Raw genomic sequence first — 20,456 nt, 5'->3', positions numbered from 1 at the left:
CCAGAAGGCAGAGGTTTCAGTGAGCCGAGATCATGTCACTGCACTCCAGCCTGGGTGACAGAGGGACATTCTGTCTCAAAAAAGAAAAGAAAGGAAAAAGAGAAGCGGGACGTCTTTTATAAATTCTGTTAGGACCATTGATCCCAGTTACCTGCTATAATGTGAATGGAATCATTATGGCTGTTCCATTGACATGGTTTCTTCATTCAGGATCCTGGCCAAAGGAATAGCATGTCAATGTGTAAAATTCTAGCCAAAGATAAGCCATTACAATGGAAATCGTGATGTGCAAAGTCTCATTGAAGCCAATGAAATTGAGTGTAATATCCACACAGCATTCTCATCTGCTTGCTCCAGGATTTAGTATGTGGCTCTGCACTGAAATGAGATTATGCATATAAAATGCCAATATAGAATACACTGCCCAATAAAACATTAGAAAAGCAACTTACAGCCCATATACATGGGCTTTACTTAAATTTTAACTTCATGTGCAAAATAAACCACAGTGCCATCAGAACACTAAATCTACAAAATGTCCTCCCTCTGGTTTTTCATGCTTCTTTCTCCATGATTCCCTCAGTCCCACTCCTGTCCAAACACAGTTATTTTAAGGACACTCTTCAAATCATCTAACAATTCCCAAAGGGCATTCCAGGAGTCTCTTAAAGTGTCTTTCTAAATTAAAAGGCTCTAAACAATTTAAGTGCATTTTGGAACCAAAAATATCAGAAAATATTTGGGCTTGCAAACCTATGGGTGTGTAACCAGAAGAAAGGGTTGAAAGAGAAAACACCCCCACTGTGGATTACAAGGTTATGGGACAGGTCACTAGGAAATGGAAATAAAACTGAATGTTAGGTTGGGCTTGTAAATTATGCACCTTTCAGGGAAAGAGGTTTACAGTGTCTTCACTGAAGGGTTTTTTCCCATCCATTTTGCTATTAATTCTTAACTCTTGGTAGGCAGTTCTTTAATGAGGCTGTTTGTGGCAGGTTAATTTTCTCCAATCTACTGAGCTCCTCATTTTCCCTTTTAAGTGTACTGCTGCCTAGAGCTTTCAGCATTTTCCATACCAGAAGAAAACAGAATAAACATGAAGTTGCCTGGCTGGGCTGAGAATTAAAGGCATTATATGGACAGATAAACAGAGGGCCTGGACAGATGGGAGTGGGAGGGTAGAAAGTAGGCTGAGTTGAGGGCATGAGGGAGAGAATTCAGTCTTAGGAGCAATGACCCTAGGAGTGTAATATATTAAATATTGCAGCGATCGATTTCAATACCCCAGTGGACACGGGAATAAAAATTCACCAAACAAGCTGAAGTGATTAGGAATGCTTTGTTGTGAGGGAAAAAATGTGATTTTCTCCAGATCCTTTTTGTTCAGGTTAGAAGAAGCCTAGACAATCCAAGTGTAAGCCCTGGACTCCCCATTTGGGATGTAACCCTAAAGGTTAGTCATATCTCAATGGTGCTTCTGCTTAGTGAAAAGATGAGCCTTTGTACCAAGGGGGATTAAACATCAACCACAATTATGGGCTGGTCACTCTAGGAGCTTTCTTCCCAAATCAGAGAAGAGTACATTTTGGAGAGGCTGCCTCTTTCCTGTGTATTAGTCTTTGTTTCAGCTTTGGGACAAAGCAGTTGCCTTTGCACAATTCTTCTTTCACTGAAATCCAGGGGAAAATACACAATATGGTTTACAGAAGGTTGGTTTACAATAGCGGGCCATAAAAACAGCCTTTGGTGCTATGTAGGGGAGAATATTTTTGAAATGTCATCCTGCGGACCAAAGTATGAAACTGTGATCCACGCAGGGACAAATACCCACTACCACACATGATTGTGTTAGTGATTTCAGAATTGGGTGAGATTTTCTGTTATTTATTTATTTTTTTTACTGACTCTAGCTCTTAGACATTCATGCTATAAACTATGTTCTCTCAGTCCAGGAATCTGTTTAGGGATTTGGGGTAGTGACTGTGGTGGCTACTTGGAGCAGGGGGATTGTTTTCAGTCACAGCCTAATGGGCAAAGCCTGGGCTCTTCACACTGGGGACACCAAGTCGGCTGCTAGGGACACACTGCTGGATGCCTGCATGCAGTGGCAGCAGCTCCTGCAGCTGCCTCCTCCTTCAGTGTGGCTGCCACAAATCTGAGAAAGACATGCAGCATCATACAAAGGATTTCTTTAATGAGGATGAGTTCCTCAGAGTGACTGTGGGCTGTGGTTCTGCTCCGGCCTCTCTTTCCCTCTACTCCATCTTTTCCTAACTGTGATATCCTTCCTTGTACACTAGCCTGGGGTTGGAGAAAGCACCAACCCCAACCCCCAACACATACACACACAACGACTACTCTCTGATAACCCAGAAGCTGATTTCTATTTTACCCTGGTGGTCGATTGAGGATGGACTGGGTCAAGCTAGAATTTAAGAGTTGGGCAAAAGCAAACATGTCTTTCTTTCTCTTTATATATATCTACACCACCTCGCTTCTCGGCCACGGCCTTCTAATCTCATCGCAATGATGAATAGCTCCCACTTGGAGTTTGGTTGTAAGGACTTGGAATTTGGATGTATCTCTCTATGAGGATCTCCTTCCCAGGGGATGGTCCAGGCAGGAGGAGGAACCTTAAGCCCATTTCCTGGGAATTTAATGTGGGCTGACCTTGGCTGGATTAAGGCTGAGATGGGTAAAGCAACAGAGCACTTAGGTTCTCTCAGCTTGAATCTCCCTGGCTTTCTGTGGAGAGATGACTGGCCACAGGGAGGCTATTATGCCTTATAAAGCTATTTATCTTCCCAAAGCTAAAGGGCCCTTTCCTCTCTTCAGGTTGGGGAGAAGGGTAGTTTGGGTCCAGTTAGGTGAAAGAGTAAATATCACTCAAAAAAGTTACTTTGAGAAAGTATTACTAGTTATTGGGGGTGGGGCAGGCAAAAAAAGAAAAAAAAGAAAAAGAAAAAGAAGAAGAAAGTATTACTAGTTATTGAAACCAGTTATCTTTCTTTTAGAATGTGGGAAAGACTAAGCTATGGGACTATTTGGATAAGAAAGGAATTGTTCCATTTCGTGCTGATCCCTTTGGCCATCTTTTATTCTGCATCTCTTCTGCTCGTCTTCCTCCCCCCAGCATCTTCTTCCCTGCTTCTTCTCCCTTTCTTCCTCCTCTTCTTTATCTTAAATCATGTCAGAAGAACAAGCAGGTCAAAAGCACCAATAGGCTTACACTGTGAGGGCCTCTGCTGCAGCTGAAACAAGGCCTGGCTGTGTCTGGGCAGGTGGCACAGAGCACAGATTCTTGTGTGCCTGAGGAGTAATTTGGTGAGAAGGAATCTCCTGAGGGGAAGACATGTGGGTGGGGCCTCTCTGTCCCAGGTCACTGAGGCACAGTTTCTTCGCCCAGGGCCTAAGCTGAAGGACCCTGAAGGGCTGCCCTGGTGTAGGGTACCTGTTGCTGGAAGCTGTGTGGGGAGCCTCGGGCCCCCTGGCCTATTGTAAGTGTTGGGGTTAGGTCGGGCTCCCTCTGGGGCTGCTGGATTCACCTGTCATTACGCTCACTGCCCAGGGACCCTGACAAACCTCCACAATGTGGGGCTGAACAAGGGCACTTAAGGTTCACTGATCTGTGTGTAGAACTTTGCAAAACTGCAAATAAGCGAGAAAATTTGGCTATTCTTGTGACGGGAGATACAAGTTTGCACTTAATATGGAAGCATGAGAAAAAGAAGGGGGAAAAACCCTTCTGGCTGAAAGCCCCACTGTAATCTCCAGAACAATTTCATTTCCTCTGCAGCACCCTGACTACCCTCGCCTAGGCCTCAGAAAGGTCAGGGGGAGAAGGAGCTTAAGAGCGGAGGTGGGGATGCAGAGGGGTGGCTAGGCCCTTGGCCAGGTCGCAGGTGAGGGCCGGCTGGATGATGCGCAGGGACAGGATGGAAGGCCGGGACGGGGGAGGGGCAGAGCCACGGCTTTGGAAGGGTTTGGTGTTTTCTATGGGGCTTTTTCTCAGGAATTTGCACGGCCTGCTCCGGGGCGATTTACTGGGGCTCTCCCCCGCCTCGGCTAGCAAAACAGGTCGCAGGGAGCTCAGGTTTCCACCGAAGCCTCGCGCTGCCAGGCCGCCCGCGCTCTGCCCGCCTCTATCAACAGGCCTTTCCCGCTTGCTGAGAAAGGGAAAAGCGCGCGCCCCGGGCCCCGCGGGCTGGGATCACCTCTGTGCCGAGCGACTCCGGTCCTCCCGGGGCAGCCAAACTGCTCCCTAGCAGCTGCGTCAACCTCGCCTGGCTGCGCGGGAGAGCGTGTTCCCGGGAAGGGCTCCTGCAAGCCGCAGCTGAGATCCCCAGTGGTTGCGCGGCTGCCGGGAACCCGCTGATGGCAGAGAGAAGCAGGCCGCGGAAAGCTTTGCCTCTCGCCTCTAAAGGGTAACTTGGAACTTTTGAACCCTTTACTTTAAAGTAATTGATCATGCTCCACCAGCGAGCGACTCCACCCCCGTCCCCACCTCCGCCTCCTTCCCATGTCACCTCAGCTCTAAGTGTGCGTGGACGAAGCGCAGGGCGCGCGGGGTTGTGCATTTGCAGCTCTGTGCTGCCAACGCGAGCACCCAGAGCCTGAGCGGCTGTCGCGATTTTGGAGAAATCCTCATCTGAGCGCCCAGAACTGGGACGTCGGTTCGTGCCTCCTTGCCCACAGCCCTCTAGGAGCAACACGCCAGCAACAGCTTTTCCCAGGAAATCCGTCCCTGCGCGCCTGCCCCCTGCAAGGAAGTCCTCGCAGGAGCCGGGCTCCGCACTGGGAGGCTTCAGGGAACGGAGCACCGGGGCTCAAAGCCTCCACGAATTAAGCTGATTATTAATTTGGGCTGGTGGGAGCGAGTAACACGCTCGACGCCTTTGCCTTTGGGAATTGTCCGGGAGCTAGGACGGAGGCAGGAATGACCCTGGGTTGCGACTGGGAAATGAGACTTGCTGAGACTCCCGGAGGTATCTGAGTGGGCTGGGTAGAACTCCCGGGGCAAAGGTTGGCTCTTCCTCGCCCCCAAATAAATTCCTAGTTAACTAGCGTAGACTAAACACATTAATAGTATTAAGTGGTGAAAACAGACAGGGTTGAACGTGAGGGCATGTCAACTGGACCCAGACCGGGTCATACTTCTCCTCTGGTGACAAATCAGGGTGCTTCCAACACGAAAATAGAAATGTAACGTTCAACTGGACGAATTAATTTTTGACGGATTTACGGTATGATTTTCTTTCAAGCAGTATTCATTGGTTCCTTCCATCCACAGTGCCGTCCAAAGACAGAAATATAAACAAGCACTTGCTGCATTGCGGAAACCCCTTAACAGTATCTCCCAAAGAAAGATCAAGACACTTTGTGAATTTTCCCCAGATAATGCCTCATATTCCGAATGACTGATCAGAGAACTCTCGTATTGTTCAATAAAATGAGAGGAAGGCGAGTGACGTGGGAGTCGAACAATGGCATTTCTGAATCAGTTTGCTTGATTGACATTTGGGAGCTTCATGACCCCAGGGAATAGGACTCATTACGGTGAATACACCAAAACATCAACCAAGATTAGAACTCTAGATCCTGTTTTAATCCCATTTCAGTCCAAATTACAGTGGGAAAATATAAAATCCAAGTGGAGAGAATCACTCCGTTATGTATTGCGCTAAAGTTTTATTTGTACTAACGGGGAAATAAAAGTGGAAACCCTATCCACTTTCCAACACTTTAGATAGAGCACTGACAATTAAGAAAATGCATGGATTTGGTAGCCGAGGTACTAAGAATATTTACGTGGTAAAAAACATTTCATACTTGGGAGACACTTTATTGGAAAAGTAAGTAGGGAGTTTTTTTTTTTTTTTGTATGTGTAAGAAAAATGTCATAACCCTTTCCACTTAAAAAGCGACGGTCATTTTGATGCCCCCAAATAGCTGATGCTAAGAAATAATTAGACACCTTAAAGCTACTGTCTAAATTTCCATGATTGTTTGGAAGAACTCTCTCCAACGTGGGAGGGGAATTTGTTTTTTAATATCAAAAGCTGTGTTAGCATGTACATTTAACCCAGGAAATTGTGAGAACTGATCTTCAACTCAGGTTGGAAAAAGGGAAGGTGTTTGAGCAAAGTCTATTTTTAACAACATAAAAGTGTGAGATAAAGTGGACTGTGTGTTGGGTTGAGATATAATCTATGGCAACTTCACCATACAAAATTTTCGATTCTTCAATGGGACTCATCCTCAAATTTTAGAAACTTGAAAAATTGAAGTCTTAAGTATTGTGTGTTAAACTGAACCAAGAGCTCACAGAAACACAAAGCTGTGGTAAAATACGTTATAGTTATATTCTCATATATTTAGTAAGCAAACTACAGCAAAAAAAAATGTACTAGGGAGATATAAAATAGAGCAAATATGTTACGAATAATGAAACGGAAGGAGTTGCTGCACAACATAGCTTCACAATCTTATATTTTGAGGGGTAGGTTTTAATAAGAAGCCTCTGTATTGCATGGGAACTGGGAGTTGTAAGAATTATTTATGCAGTAAGAAGGAACAAAAATTAATTATTAGGAGCTCAGTAATCACCAAATAAACTCTGAGCTTTGAGGTTACAAATAGACGACTATCTTCATGTTCAATTATACAGTATCAATTACTAATACAACTGATGTTTCAGTGTCTCAGTGAGACCAGATACTATCTTCTATGGAGATATCTTGGTATTAATTAATGACTGCTTTATTCTCATTATTCACAAGGAAAAATAGGGGTCGTGTCACATTAAAATTAAGATTATCTTAGTTTATCTGGGCTCTTAAACAAAGATCATTCAAAGTAATTATATTTTGAATTAACCGAGGTGGGCAATTTATCTCGTTATTTTTTTGTTCAAAGACAGGAAAATAAAGATCAGAAATAAGCAAAGTTTCATTCTGAAGACAGAAAGAACCAAACAAACATGTCTTGACTTTTGCAATATTTCCCTTGCTAAAAGGGGGAATGAGGGAGCTGTAAAAGACGTGACTTTGCAAAGTCAAGTCCTTTTTAAAAGACTCAGATCGAAATTCTTGCTATGCAACAAGGATTCAAGTTTGATTAATTTTCTGCAAGCGACGTGACAGCGGTGTTTTAAAAGATTAATTAAAATTGAAGTGATACGGAGCAGGAATTCAACCTGCAGAGGCGTCCCTGGCGCCTTGGGGGGCTTTGCAAGCTAGTCCCAAGCCCGAACTGCGGGCTTTCCCGAGCCTGGGACGCAACTCCTCGTCTCCTGGAGAGGAACGCGGAATTTGGCAGGGCGCCCGCCTGGCCGCCTGGCATCCTGAGCTGGCCGCCAGCTCTTGGGGGTGGGGACGGGGTGTGTCCTGGGGAACCCGCTGCCGAGAGAACTGCTAGCGCAGCTCAGCTAGCGACGAGCCAGTGAGGACCAGGGTCAAGCCAAGAGGCCGGAGGGGTCTCCTGGCAGCCAGCAGCTGACAGCCCCAGGCAGCGTCCTCTTCACCTGAGGGTGGGGGTTGGGGGAACGTACTTTGTGACCCGGCTGGTGCGGAGCCCCCTCCACTGCGGGAGCTTGCAGGGGTGCGGAGGTGTGAGTGGCGCTCCTCGGCCGCGCGTCCGCAGTGCAGAGGACGTGCAGGACTCGGCCGAGGGCGGCTGCACCCGGGCCTGCTTGGCGGACCCGGACTCCGGACTCCGGGAGGCCCAGCCCAGTGCCACTGCCTCAGCCACGTCTCCCACCTCTCTGCTCAGTTTCCCGCCCCTGCTTCCGCCTACCCCCACATCCCTGTCCTCTCGCTTCCCTCCTCGACACCTCCACCAGAGTAAGAAACGAAGCCGAACGCATTGATAACTGTGCTTAAGAAGATACAATCGCGGGAGCCCTCAGGGTGGCGCGCGGCGGAGAGGCGACGCGGGTGGCGCTGCAGAGGGTACAGTGGGGGGCGGGGAAGAGGGGGGCGTTCTTGTGCAATTAGCCTCCCCGGGGCGCAGACCACGGTGTCCCCTTCTCTCCAGCTGGGGGTCTCGGGTCCTGGAGCTGAGAGGCCGCACCTCGCCTCGCTGCCCGGGCGTTGCGCCCCTGGGCCCCAGGGTGACGCGGCGGGGGCGGCCCTTGCGACCTGCGGCGGCGTCGGGAAAGCCCTGTCTCTGCGGCGGGTCCCCGGGGTCGGGCCCTGGAAGGGTCCCTGGGGATACTCCGCGCTGAGAAGGATCTGTGGTTTCTCCTCCCCCTCACGTCTCCCTTTCCTCCCCTCTTCCCGGGGACCTCGAAGGTGGGGGGGAGGTGGGAAGGGAGGCGGGCATGCAGACCTTGCAGGCTCGGGAGCCGGAGCTCCGGAGCTGGGGGAGTCGGAAGCGCTTGGACGCGAGGGAAGGGGCCGGGAGCGAGGGGGACGGCGCTGGGGAGGGCTAGGGTGCTGGGAAGGCGACAGTCCCTTCCCCTATGAGTGGCGCGGGGTACCTCTTCCCCGGGGAACCCCCACCCAACCGTTCCCAACCTTGAGAACAAAGGGTCTGGGAAGCACGGTCGGGGTCTGGGAGCGGAGGTGGAGGGAGGCAGGAAGGCAGGAGGTGGGGGCAGGGGAGTGCGCCTCCCCGCGTTTCCTCTCGCGGCCGAATGATGGAAAGCTCCCTCCTGCAAACGCCTCACTGAGGCCGCTTCTAAATCCGGGAGGGCTCGGGTTCCTTACCTAACGGCTGCACTCCGCTCCCTTCCTCCCACAGCGTCCCCACCCCCTCCGGGGATAGGGGCCCGGGAGCTGCCAGGCCCGCTGCAAGCGGTGACGCTGGAGAAACCACGGGGCATCAGCGCCCCCTGCAGCTGCTGGGCGCCTCCGCAGCCGCGGCGCAGACCCGACTCTTAAGGTGGCACCGCCGGGTTCCCAGACCGCGCGCGCAGCTGTCGGGGTTCTCTGCCCGCAACCGGGTCTCCACCCGCTGCAGGTCTCCCTCTAGCTGCGGGCCTGACCGTCCAGAACGGCCGGAGTGTGCAGAACCCTGCAGCTTGATCCCTTGGCCCTAGTACCTGCAGGACCTCTTCGGCGGATGCTCCTCTAGACATTTCGACAGGCTAGATTGAAAATTCCCTGCGAGTATAGGAGGATGCGTAAGTCCCGCTTCAGGGAGAAACGACAAGAATGGCGTTTCTTTAAGCCTAAACCAAACTTTTATTTTCGGTTATAAAAAGCAGAACTCCAGCAGGAAAGGGTAGCGGAGGGTTGGCACGTCCACATCCGTCGTTCTCTTGGATCCAAGTTTTTTATGGTGAAATTGGGCGGTGGAGCCGGGATCGCCTTAGGCGATCACACCCCGAAAACTCGTAGGCAGGTGCGGTGCTAGAAGCCTGGGGCAGCCGCGGACCGGCAGGGTAACTTCGCCTCGCGCACCTCCCGGGCCCCAAGCTGCAGCGCACTCCCGTCGACGTGCTTTATTTGATAATATCGAGGAACTTGGAGAAGATCGAAGTGCAATTTTTTCTTTTTTTTCTTTCTTTTATTTTTTCTAACTAAATAGTATGTGTATGTGAACCCAGCATCTCTTGGAAATAAGTGTCCTCAGAGAACTCCAGATTCCTAGGGGAAACCTACTTGCCCTGAGAGCAGGAAATGCTTAAGCCAACCCAGGTTCCTGTGCCATCCTCAGTGAATTCCCTTCTTTTTGCTCTAAATTCCTCCTCTAAGTCCAGGAGAGGTACTACCGGGAGCCGCGGAGCAGAGGGCGGTTGCGAGGGCGCAGGGGAAGGGAGGAGGGCTGTGGGCCCGGGATGGGCAGTTTCCAGGCACCGTGGGAACCTCCCTCCCCCGGGGCGCAGGTCCTTGGCTCCGCCCTGTCAGGCCTGGGGCCGAGCGGCCCACCTAGCGGGTCCAGCACCCGGGAAGCCGAGTCTGCACGGGGGTCGGGCCACCGCGAGGGAAGCTAGCCTGGGCAAGTGCCGCGCGGGGTCAGACCCACCCCAGGGGTTGCAAACCGCAAGCGAAAGTCGAGAGGGGCTGGAGCTTTTCCTCTAATCCGTTTTACACGGTGAAAACCGCAGGCCTGTCGCCTAGGCGGCCACTTTTAAATTGGGAGGCAAATAGAAGAAAACCCAAACAAACGCACGAGCAGACTTTTTCCAGCTAAGTTTTTCCTCAATAAAAAGCTAGCTTTCTTGAAAAAAGGGAAACTGATCCGCGCTCATGATTGCTCTCTTGGGGATTGGGGGGGGGGGCAATGGGGCGCGCAGGAAGCGCGGCAGCAACCCCAGCGCGCATGGGGCAGCCTGGCCTGTGCCCCTCTCACCACGCTCCTTCCCAGGCTATTCCGTGCTTCGCTTTCCACTGGGGTCCCTCCTCTCCACGGGTCACGCCGAGGCCATATGCTTCTTGCAAGGGGCCCGCGCTTTTTCGCTCGGCCTGAAGGACTCATATTGGTGTTTGGATGTTGGGGCGCAGGGTGTGGTGCGCGTTGATTTGTCTGCTAATCTAGGTTTCCTCCAAGCACCAGGCCTGAAGTGTAGGTCGCCTGTCCAGGGGCTCAGGAAACCTCCAGGCCAACCAGAAAAATCACAGACAACTTTCTAATGTCACAGTTTTCCCCAGGGGGAAAAGCAGAAGTTGCTAGGCGCATCACCCAGCACCCGGGCAAACTCTCGACTTACCTTGCGCTCTTCTGGGGTGTGCAGGGGGGCCTCCGGAAACCCCTAGATAAGCAAGCAAAGCCTTGAGAAGTGGGTTGGGGAACGCTCACCAGATAAACCATGCATCAGACTTAATACTCCAAATCTAGGCCAATCTAGGCCCATCTAGGCCAGGTGGGCTGAGTCTTGGGATAGTGGGTGTCTCCTTCCTATGTTGATGTATTAGGACTTCTCTGTGGAAAAGTATTTTTAGTCAAACTTGTGGTCCTGGAGATAGAGGAAAAGAAGAGAGAAGAAAGACAGAAGGAGGAAGAGCTTTATTGTGTGTGTGTGTGTGTGTGTACATATATATATATATATATATATATATATATATATACACATATATGAACCTAGAAAAAATTGCTTGGTTAAATTGTGGAGAGGAAGGGAGGGAAGGAAAGATGAAGGCTTTTTCTTCTTCCTTCTTTAAAAGCCCAAACACTTTCTTTCAGAATCAGAATGTAGAGAGGCAGTCAGTCTTGGAGCATGTTTATGCAATTGAGGATACTACTCATTAATTCACTTTTAAAGCATTTGCTGAGTTGAGCACAGTTTTAAAAAGGTTCCCTCTCACCCAGTTCCTGTTTGAAGCTCAATGCATTTTGACTGAAAGAGATTTGAGATAAAAATTTCAGAAGAGAAAAATGTGTGTATACATCTGGATATATATACACATGTAACGGGGATGGTGTTCCCTCTAGTCCAAGACAAGAAATTCTACAGGTAAATTATTATTTTTTTTAAAGTCAGTTTTTTTTTTCTTTCTATCATTGTATTGTCACTAGAAAGAAAAGTGCTGAATTCTCTGTCTCTCCATTTTCCAATAATAAATCTCCTAGGAGCAATAACTTTTGGCAATTGTGCCCTTCCACACTTTCTCTCTGGCTTGCTTTCTTTTCCACATATGAATACGCACACAGCAGATACATCATGCACAGGCTTTTTCTTAATGTGTAATCTGTAAATCTAGACCCATGTCTTAGGTTTTCATTGAAGTCGGGAAACTGTCAAGGACTGACTTTCGTTCTTCACCTTGCATGCACTTTGCCAAGGATTTTTGGTTACCAATAAAACAATCATGTTCACGCCGAGTGTATTTCTTTGTGATTAAATGGTAAAGAGTATTCATGAACTGCTTCAACAGTATTTTTTTTTTTTTTTTTTTTTTGAGACAGAGTTTCGCTCTTGTTACCCTGGTTGGAGTGCAATGGCGTGATCTCGGCTCACTGCAACCTCCGCCTCCTGGGTTCAGGCAATTCTCCTACCTCAGCTTCCTGAGTAGCTGGGATTACAGGCACACGCCACCATGTCCAGCTAATTTTTTTGTATTTTTAGTAGAAGGAGAGACGGGGTTTCACCATGTTGACCAGGATGGTCTCGATCTTTTGACCTCGTGATCCACCCTCCTCGGCCTCCCAAAGTGCTCGGATTACAGGCTTGAGCCACCGCACCCGGCCAGTATTTTTTTTTTTTTTTTTTAAAGACAGGGTTTCACCATGTTGGTCAGGCTACTCTTGAACTCCCGACCTCAGGTGATCCGTCCGCCTTGACCTCAAAAGTGCTTGGATTACAGGCATGAGCCGCCATGCCCGGCCTCAGTATTTTTATACCAAAACATCAACACATAATGAAAAATGAGCTATAGTTGTTCCAAATGTTCAGAATAGCAGCTTCGCATTTGTGGTCATATTTTGGCATCTTGGTCATATATTTAACTGAAAATGATGCAACAGTGCATGCATTCTATGGATAGATGCTTATTCACTTAGCTGCACCATCAAAAATTTAAACTATCTGGTTCAAATTATCTGTAATGCCTACTGAAGGAAGGGTTGGAAAATTAGGAACTGTGGAATTATTTGTGCTTTTTTTTTTTTTTTTGCCTTTTCATAAAGCTGGAATTAAATCTAGATTTCTTGAAAAACAAAACGAAAGCAATATAAGAATCCTTTAAGTTGGTCTTGTAAAAAAATATGTGATTTTTGTTGTTGTTATTTTGAGACGGAATCTTGCTCTGTTGTCCAGGCTGGAGTGCAGTGGCATGATCTTGGCTCACTGCAACCTCCACCTTCTGGGTTCAAGCAATTCTTCTACCTCAGCCTCCTGAGTAGCTGGGACTATAGGCACGCACCACCACTCCTGGCTAATTTTTTTGTATTTTTAGTAGAGACGGGGTTTCACCATGTTGACCAGGCTGGTCTCGATCTTTTGACCTCGTGATCCGCCTGCCTTGGCCTCCCAAAGTGTTGGGATTACAGGCATGAGCCACTACACCCATCCATATGTGATTGTTATAAAAAATCTATAACTTAAAGATATATCAGTGAAACTAGATGAATACAAATATAACTAATAACTTTTTTTTTTTTTCCCAGTGAGTTTTCTCTCTCAGTGTAAGACATGTAGGACTCTAGAACACGCACTGTAGTTTGTTCTGGTAACAGGAAAATCAATGCTGGTTTTCTTAGTGTCATAGTTATCAAGGGGCAATGCCAAAATCATTAGATAAGCATCGTCTTTTCTATCACATCATTGTCTACATAAAATTTCATCTTAGAAAATATGCAAGAATATATTTGTTTCCAAAGCTTGAAAATACAATAGAATTTGAAGTATTGAAAATATGACTCCTGGTTGACAACATCTTAGAAGTTACAGAGCTATCTTTTTTGAGACTACTTTAATAATGACTGACTTTAATAATGTTACAAAGCAAGGGAGGATTTCAATAGCAAACAAATGTGATGAATGGGCATGAGGAACAATGACACTATTGACAAAACATGCTAACTTTTAGAATTCTACCTAAATTATTATTTTTTTTTCCAGTGCAGAGGAAGACGCTCAAGTGTATCAGTGTTCATCAGATGCAGGGTAATAAAAATGTGAGTGACAGTTAATGGCCTGTGACTGTAATATGATTGTTAGTGTAGGCAAGTGAATGCATTGGTTCCTGTTTAAAGAAGTGGTCCACAGTCAAGATAGGTGAAGTCTGCAGAAAATTGAGGCCCTGAAAGGAAAAGAGGGGAAGAAGGCTAAACAAACAAAAACAAAAAAAACCCCACCACCACCAACAGAACAATTGCACTTGACTAGTATTTAAAAATAATAATAAAACAATTTCCGTAATTAAAAAAATCGTTTGTTTTCTGTCTTAGATTTGATTTGAGTCGATTGTTCCTGCTAGCTATTTAGATGAAATATATGGAATATCACTTAATAGGCAGAGGCGCTGATACTATTTCCTCTTAAAGGATCTGATTCCTGGCATCCAAAGGAAACTGGAATTCAAGTTAGTATTAGAACTTGAATTTGTTCTGCCAGAGTGAAAATTGGTTCCATTAGGCCTCAGTCACAGAATTCTTACAGACCTGGCTAGAGCTGTAGTTATGATATATCCAACTAGCTGAAAATCATAGTCTTAAGTAATGCTGCATGTGCTTTGGAGAACCATCCAGGGGGTTTTAATTTTTTTTTTTTAATGACAGTTTTCTAATTTTACAGTTCTCGTAAATCTGGAACAAGTCTAATTAAGGTCATCAAGGCAAGTGAAAATCTAATGAGCGACTGTTTGGAAATCACATGATGAGAATAATTTAAGGGTGAAATATTCAATTGTGTGCAATGTTTAGCAAAGATTCTTTCCTGAACATTTTTCTTATTCACTTGCCCATACTTCCTTCTCATTGCAGATTTATAGTGCTCTTGGGGAGACTCCTGGAAGAAGTGATATATCAGACAGACACACTATTCAAAAGCTTAAAACTTAGCATCTATGTAAATAAAAATAGAAACAACGATGACCACAAAAAAGCAAAATCAACTTTACTTAGATGAAAATTCTGCCCAATGTATTAAAGAAAATGGGAAAAATATGCATGTCATCTGAAAAGTTCATAATTTATTCTACATAGGAGGATTTCAGATAAATTTGATTCATAATACACATATACATTTATGTACATAAGCATAGTGACCTTTCATAAATTAAATAAAATAAATTGATTGGAAATCAATCAATTTATTGATTCTGGCATGTTCTTTTTATGAAAATATTCAATAGCTTCATGAAATAATTGATGGCAGCTGGGCGCGGTGGCTCACGCCTGTAATCCCAGCACTTTGGGAGGCCGAGATGGGTAGGTCACGAGGTCAAGAGATGGAGGCCATCCTGGTCAACAAGGTGAAACCCCGTCTCTACTAAAAATACAAAAATTAGCAGGCATGGTGGTGCACGCCTGTAATCCCAGCTACTTGGGAGGCTGAGGCAGGAGAATTGCTTGAACCCAGAAGGCAGAGGTAGCGGTGAGCCAAGATCGCGCCATTGCACTCCAGTCTGGGTAACAAGAGCGAAACTCCGTCTCAAAAAAAGAAAAAGAAAAAGAAATAACTGATTGCCCATTTGAAAGGTTTTAAAATTTCTGGGTGAGGCAAAGTGGCTCATGTCTGTAATCCCAGCCCTTTGGGAGTCTAAGGAAGGAGAATTGCTTAAGCCCAGGAATTTGAGCCTGCAGTGAGCTGTGATTGCGCCACTATACTCCAGCCTGGGCTACAGAGAAAAACATCATGTCTTAAAAAACTAAAATGCAAAATTTCTAGTGAGAAATAGAAAAAATATCTAGTGAGACAAATAGGATATTTGACTTAATTGGAAAATTAAAGTACAATTGAATTTTCCATGTTTCATAGAAATATGTTTTCTATTTTTCTTTTGAACAGAAAATTTATCAACTTACTATTTTGTTGTCAATTTTTCTTTATATGTGTTTTATTTCCTTGTGAGCAAATGCTATTAGCTAAGTTAATAATAGCAGACAAAGTAATCATAAAATCTCAGAGGTAATGTTATGGCATGGGCAGTAATTTAAATTAGAACTATCTGTGCATAACTCAGAAAGGTTACTTACTTTAGTTAATTCTTTTCTTATTCTGTATTCATCTTGTTGCACCAGATTTTTAACTTATTTTGCCTACAGCATGAGATCTCAGTTTTGTGTGTGTGTGTGTTTTGAGATTGAATCTTGCTGTTGTCTCCTAGGCTGGAGTGCAATGGCATGATCTCAGTTCACTGCAGCCTCCACCTCCCAGGTTCAAGTTATTCTCCTGCCTCAGACTCCTGAGTAGCTGAGATTACAGGTACCTGCTACCACGCCTGGCTTATATTTTTGTATTTTTAGTAGAGACAGGGTTTTGCCATGTTGGCCAGGTTGGTCTCAAACTCCTGACCTCATTATCTGCCTGCCTTGGCCTCCCAAAGTGCTGGGATTACAGGCGTGAGCCACCATGCCCAGCCAGATCTCAATATTTTCATACTAAGTATAAAAGTATTTTTATACTGAGTATACAGTATTTTATAAATGCTCTCTTCAACAATTTTTGTAACTTGGAACTTGAACTTAGCTTGTTCAAGTTATTTAACAAGCAGTTAAAAGGAGCTGAAGGAAACAGTTTAGACTGGGCATGCCTGAAAACCCAGCACTTAAGAGGCAGGGTCAGGAGGATTGCTTGATCCCAGGAGTTTGAAACCAGCTGGGCAACATAGGGAGACCCCCATCTGTACAAAAAAATTTTTAAATAAAATTAGCCAGGCATGGTGGTGCACGCTTGTGGTCCCAGCCATTCACAAGGCTGATGTAGGAAGGTACCTTGAGCCTGGGGGGGTTGAAGCTGTGCTTCAGTGAGCCGTGATCATGACACTGCATTCAAGCCAGCCTAGATGACAGAATGAGACCCTGTCTGTGTCCAGAAAAAAAAAAAAAAAAGTAGTTTGTATTTTTTTTTTTTTTTCTGATTAAACAAAAATGGAGGACTAGTTTTCAGAACAAATTTAGGTATGTTTTCTTTGTTGCAAAATCTCTGCTGGCTGCAAAAATCGAGTAACAACAACAACCACGACAAAGCTCCATGAAAAGTTAATGCCCACCCAGCCACTTAAAAGTAGTTCTGCAGACTTTACCAGAAGCTGCTTGTCAGAGTGCAGCGCTTACCAGTTTTTTTTTCCCCTGCTCGATTCAAAGGAGATTGCTTTGCCCTGTGGGAGTCTTGCTCTTCCCAACAAGCGTGGAAAAAAAATGCAATAGGCAGTTCCAGGAGTGTTGCCTTTGACAGCACGTCTCAGGGGACTTAATATTCTAGGTGGCAAGTGGCCAAAATAAGTAGAAACTTAGGTAACTGAAGAAAGTACTGCCACAGAGAACCAGAAAGAAGGAAAGAAAATTTCTGCATTGAAAAGAACTGGGAATTACATGGCTGATGATGAGTGGGAATTATGCCTGCTGTGTGTATATGTAGAGAAAAGGATAAACTCTTGGAGATGTTTATAACAACCTTATTATTTGAGAGAAGCTCTGTTTTTTTTTGATTTGTTTTTGCAACAAGCCTGTCACCCAGGCTTCAGTATGATGATGTGGTCATAGCTCATTGTAACCCTGAACTCCTGAGCTCAAATGATCATCCTCTTGTCTCAGTCTCTGGAGTGGCTGGAACTACAGGCATGAACCACACCCAGCTGATTTTTAAAAATGTATAGCAATGGGGTCTCACTATGTTTCCCAAGCTGCTCTTGAATTCCTGTCTTCAAGTGATACTCCTCCCTCAGCCTCACAAAGTGCTGCAATTACAAGCATAAACCACAATGTCTGGCCCTGTTTAGTTGAATATTTCTTTCCTTAATGCTTTAGAATAAAAATTATATCATTACTTACACTTACATTTGTCTGGACTATAAAAATAATATAACACCCAACAAATTGTTTTAGCCACCGCAAGTTCCTCCACTTTGAGACTGCATAGCCCTTTGCAATGTGACTTTGCCACTTCTCCCATCCAGAAGTGGAATCGTCTCCATCCCCTGATGGAGATCCAATGGTAATTTTTTTTTTTTTGAGATGGAGTTTCGCTCTGCCACCCAGGCTGGAGTACAGTGGTGCAATCTCAGCTCATTGCAACCTCTGCCTCCCAGGTTCAAGCAATTCTCCTGCCTTCAGCTTCCCGAGTAGCTGGGACTACAGGCATGTGCCACCATACCCGGCTAATTTTTTTTTTTTTTTTTTTTTTTTGAGATAGTGTCTAGCTCTGTCACCCAGGCTGGAGTGCAATGGTTCGGTCTTGGCTGGTTGCCACCTCCACCTCCCAGGTTCAAGTGATTCTCCTGCCTCAGCCCCCCAAGTAGCTGGGATTACAGGCACCTGCCACCATGCTTAGCTAATTTTTGTATTTTTAGTAGAGACAGGGTTTCACCATGTTGGTCAGGCTGGTCTCAAACTCCTGACCTCAGATGATCCACCCACCTTGGCCTCCCAAAGTGCTGGCTGGGATTACAGGCATGGACCACCCGCCAGGCCTAATTTCTGGTTTCTAACTTATTTGATTTTTTGCGGGAGTGAGGAGAGTGTCAACTATAACTTTCCTCCTTTATATTCTTTCTGAGGCTTCTTTCAGTATTTCTCTTTTCTTTTTTTTGAGATGGAGTCTCATTCTGTTGCCCAGGCTGGAGTGTAGTGGCTTGATCTTGGCTGACTACAACCTCCACCTCCTCGGTTCAAGTGATCGTCCTTTTTATTTTTATTTATTTATTTTTGAGAGAAGAAAAGAAAAAAAAGAGGAGTGAAGGAGAGAAAGAAAGAGGAAGAAAAAGAGGGAGAGAGAACGGAAATGTCACTTTCTTCTAAAAAATGGGTATTAATAATGTCCAATCAATATTTCATTTAAACCTATTAGTAGGTGTGATGTGGTATTGACAAGAATGTATATTTTGTGTATTTAACGTGGAGAGCTCTATAAATATTTATTAAGTTTACTTGTTCCGGATCTGAGTTCGATAAAATAGATTTTAAAGCAACAAAGATATAGTGGTAAAAGGATCAATGCAACAATAAGAGCTAACGATCCTAACACCCAGATACATAGAGACTTTTTGAACTCAGATCAAGTGATCTTCCTGCATCAGACTCCCTTGTAGCTAGGATTACAGGTGCCTGCCACCATGCCTGGCTAATTTTTGTATTTTTAATATAGACAGGGTTTCATTGTGTTGGCCAGGCTGGTCTTGAACTCCTGACCTCAAGTGATCTGCCCGCCTTGGCCTCCCAAAGTGCTGGGATTACAAGCATGAGCCCCCAAGCCCGGCCAAGATTTCTTTTATTCTGTCTCTTAAATATTTGTATGCTGGGCTCTCTTGTATTCACTAGTGTGCTGGAGTTGGCTCTCAGCAGCTCATAAGAACAAACTGGGTGTATCTCTTCACAACGCTAGGCTCAGTGATGACAAGTTGGTAGCTTGAAGTTGACCACAGACATCAGCAAATGCTACAAATCAGGCCTCCTTTAGCTGGAGAGATGATTGTTAAACACTTAACTGTCCATCACTTCTTCCATTCCTGCTCTTCATAGCCTGTCTGGGTAATCCGCATTTACAGTCTTGAGCTTCATCCCTATACTGATGCCTATCACATCTTTCATCTCCAGTGAAGATCTGTCTTTAGGCCTCGTTTCCCAAAGGCCTCTGGCTTCACTTGGCTGTTCACTTGGCATATTATATTTCCCCTTAAAACTGCTCTTAAAAAAAAAATCTTTGTCTTAGTATACAACACCATTTCCCCCCTATTCTTCACCCCTCATTGCCAAACTCATCATTCACACAATTTTTTTGAGGGTAGAGAGGTATGGAGTCTAGCTTTGTCACCAGGCTGGAGTTCAGTAGTGCGATTTTGGCTCACTGCAACCTCCACCTCCCATGTTCAAGCAATTCTCCTGCTTCAGCCTTCCAAGTAGCTGAGATTACAGGCATGCACTGCCAAACCCAGCTAATTTTTGTATTTTTAGTAGAGACCAAGTTTCACCTTGTTGGCCAGGGTGGTCTTGATCTCCTGACCTCGTGATCCATCCACCTTGGCCTCTCAAATGCTGGGATTACAGGTGTTAGCCACTGTGCCCAGCCTTCGTGCAATTTTTTAAACAAGTTCATTGTTAGTGGTGGGATCTTGCTATGTTGCCCAGGCTGGTCTCAAACTCCTGGCCTCAAATGATCCTCCTACTCTGGTCTCCCAAAGTGCTGAAATAACAAGTGTGAGCTACTGCATCTGGCCTCTGTGCTGCTGCAGCCCAAATGATCTTTCAGAAGCTAATTTATGGCCACATCACTCCCTTGTTTAAAACCCTTGAATGGCTCTCCATTCCTCTTAGGATGAAGGTTTACATGGCACACAGACTCTTTATGTTAGGGCCCTGCTTACCTTTTTAGTCTCACAGCTTATCATACCTTCCTCTGACATTTTTCACTCCAGCTGCTTCCCATGGAGATCCTTCCCCATGCCCAGCCTGGAGTGCAGTGGTGCAATCTTGGCTCACTGCAACCTCCACCTCCCAGGTTCAGGCAATTCTTGTGCCTCGGCCTCCTGAGTAGCTGGGACTACAGGTGCACGCCACCACACCTGGCTAATTTTTGTATTTTTAGTAGAGACAAGGTTTCACCATGTTGGCCAGGCTGGTCTTGAGCTCCTGACCTCAGATGATCCATTGGCTTGGTGTCCTAAAGTGCTAGGATTACAGGCATGAGCCACCATGCCTGGCTCACCTGGGGCTTTCAATATGCATTGCTCTGTATCCAAAATGTTCACTCTCTACCTTTACCTTCTCCATACACTCCCTCATTCTTTAACTCAGAAATCACTTCAGTGTGGCAGAGAAAATGCTATGTGTTCACCAAACCATTTCATTTCCTTCCTGGAACCAGGAAAACCCACCTTACCCACTTCTCTTGCATCTAGGTTGGGCCACGTGAC

The 20,456-nt window shown here is 45.8% G+C and overlaps 1 long non-coding RNA gene across 1 annotated transcript in view; it reads right to left on the bottom strand.

Moving 5' to 3' along the window:
- Nucleotides 1-13,423: 13,423 nt before the first annotated feature.
- LOC118155270 (uncharacterized) overlaps nt 13,424-20,456 on the bottom strand; it is an 83,006-nt gene continuing 75,973 nt past the window's right edge. The window contains exon 4 of the long non-coding RNA XR_008473169.2: nt 13,424-13,685. This is a non-coding gene — a long non-coding RNA (uncharacterized LOC118155270). The remainder of the gene's footprint in view (nt 13,686-20,456) is intronic.

This window comes from Callithrix jacchus, chromosome 7 (assembly GCF_049354715.1).
Source record: "Callithrix jacchus isolate 240 chromosome 7, calJac240_pri, whole genome shotgun sequence".
Classification (NCBI taxonomy): Eukaryota; Metazoa; Chordata; class Mammalia; order Primates; family Cebidae; genus Callithrix; species Callithrix jacchus.
The sequence above is the reverse complement of the archived record's forward strand: the minus strand, read 5'-3'. Positions and strand labels throughout refer to the sequence as shown.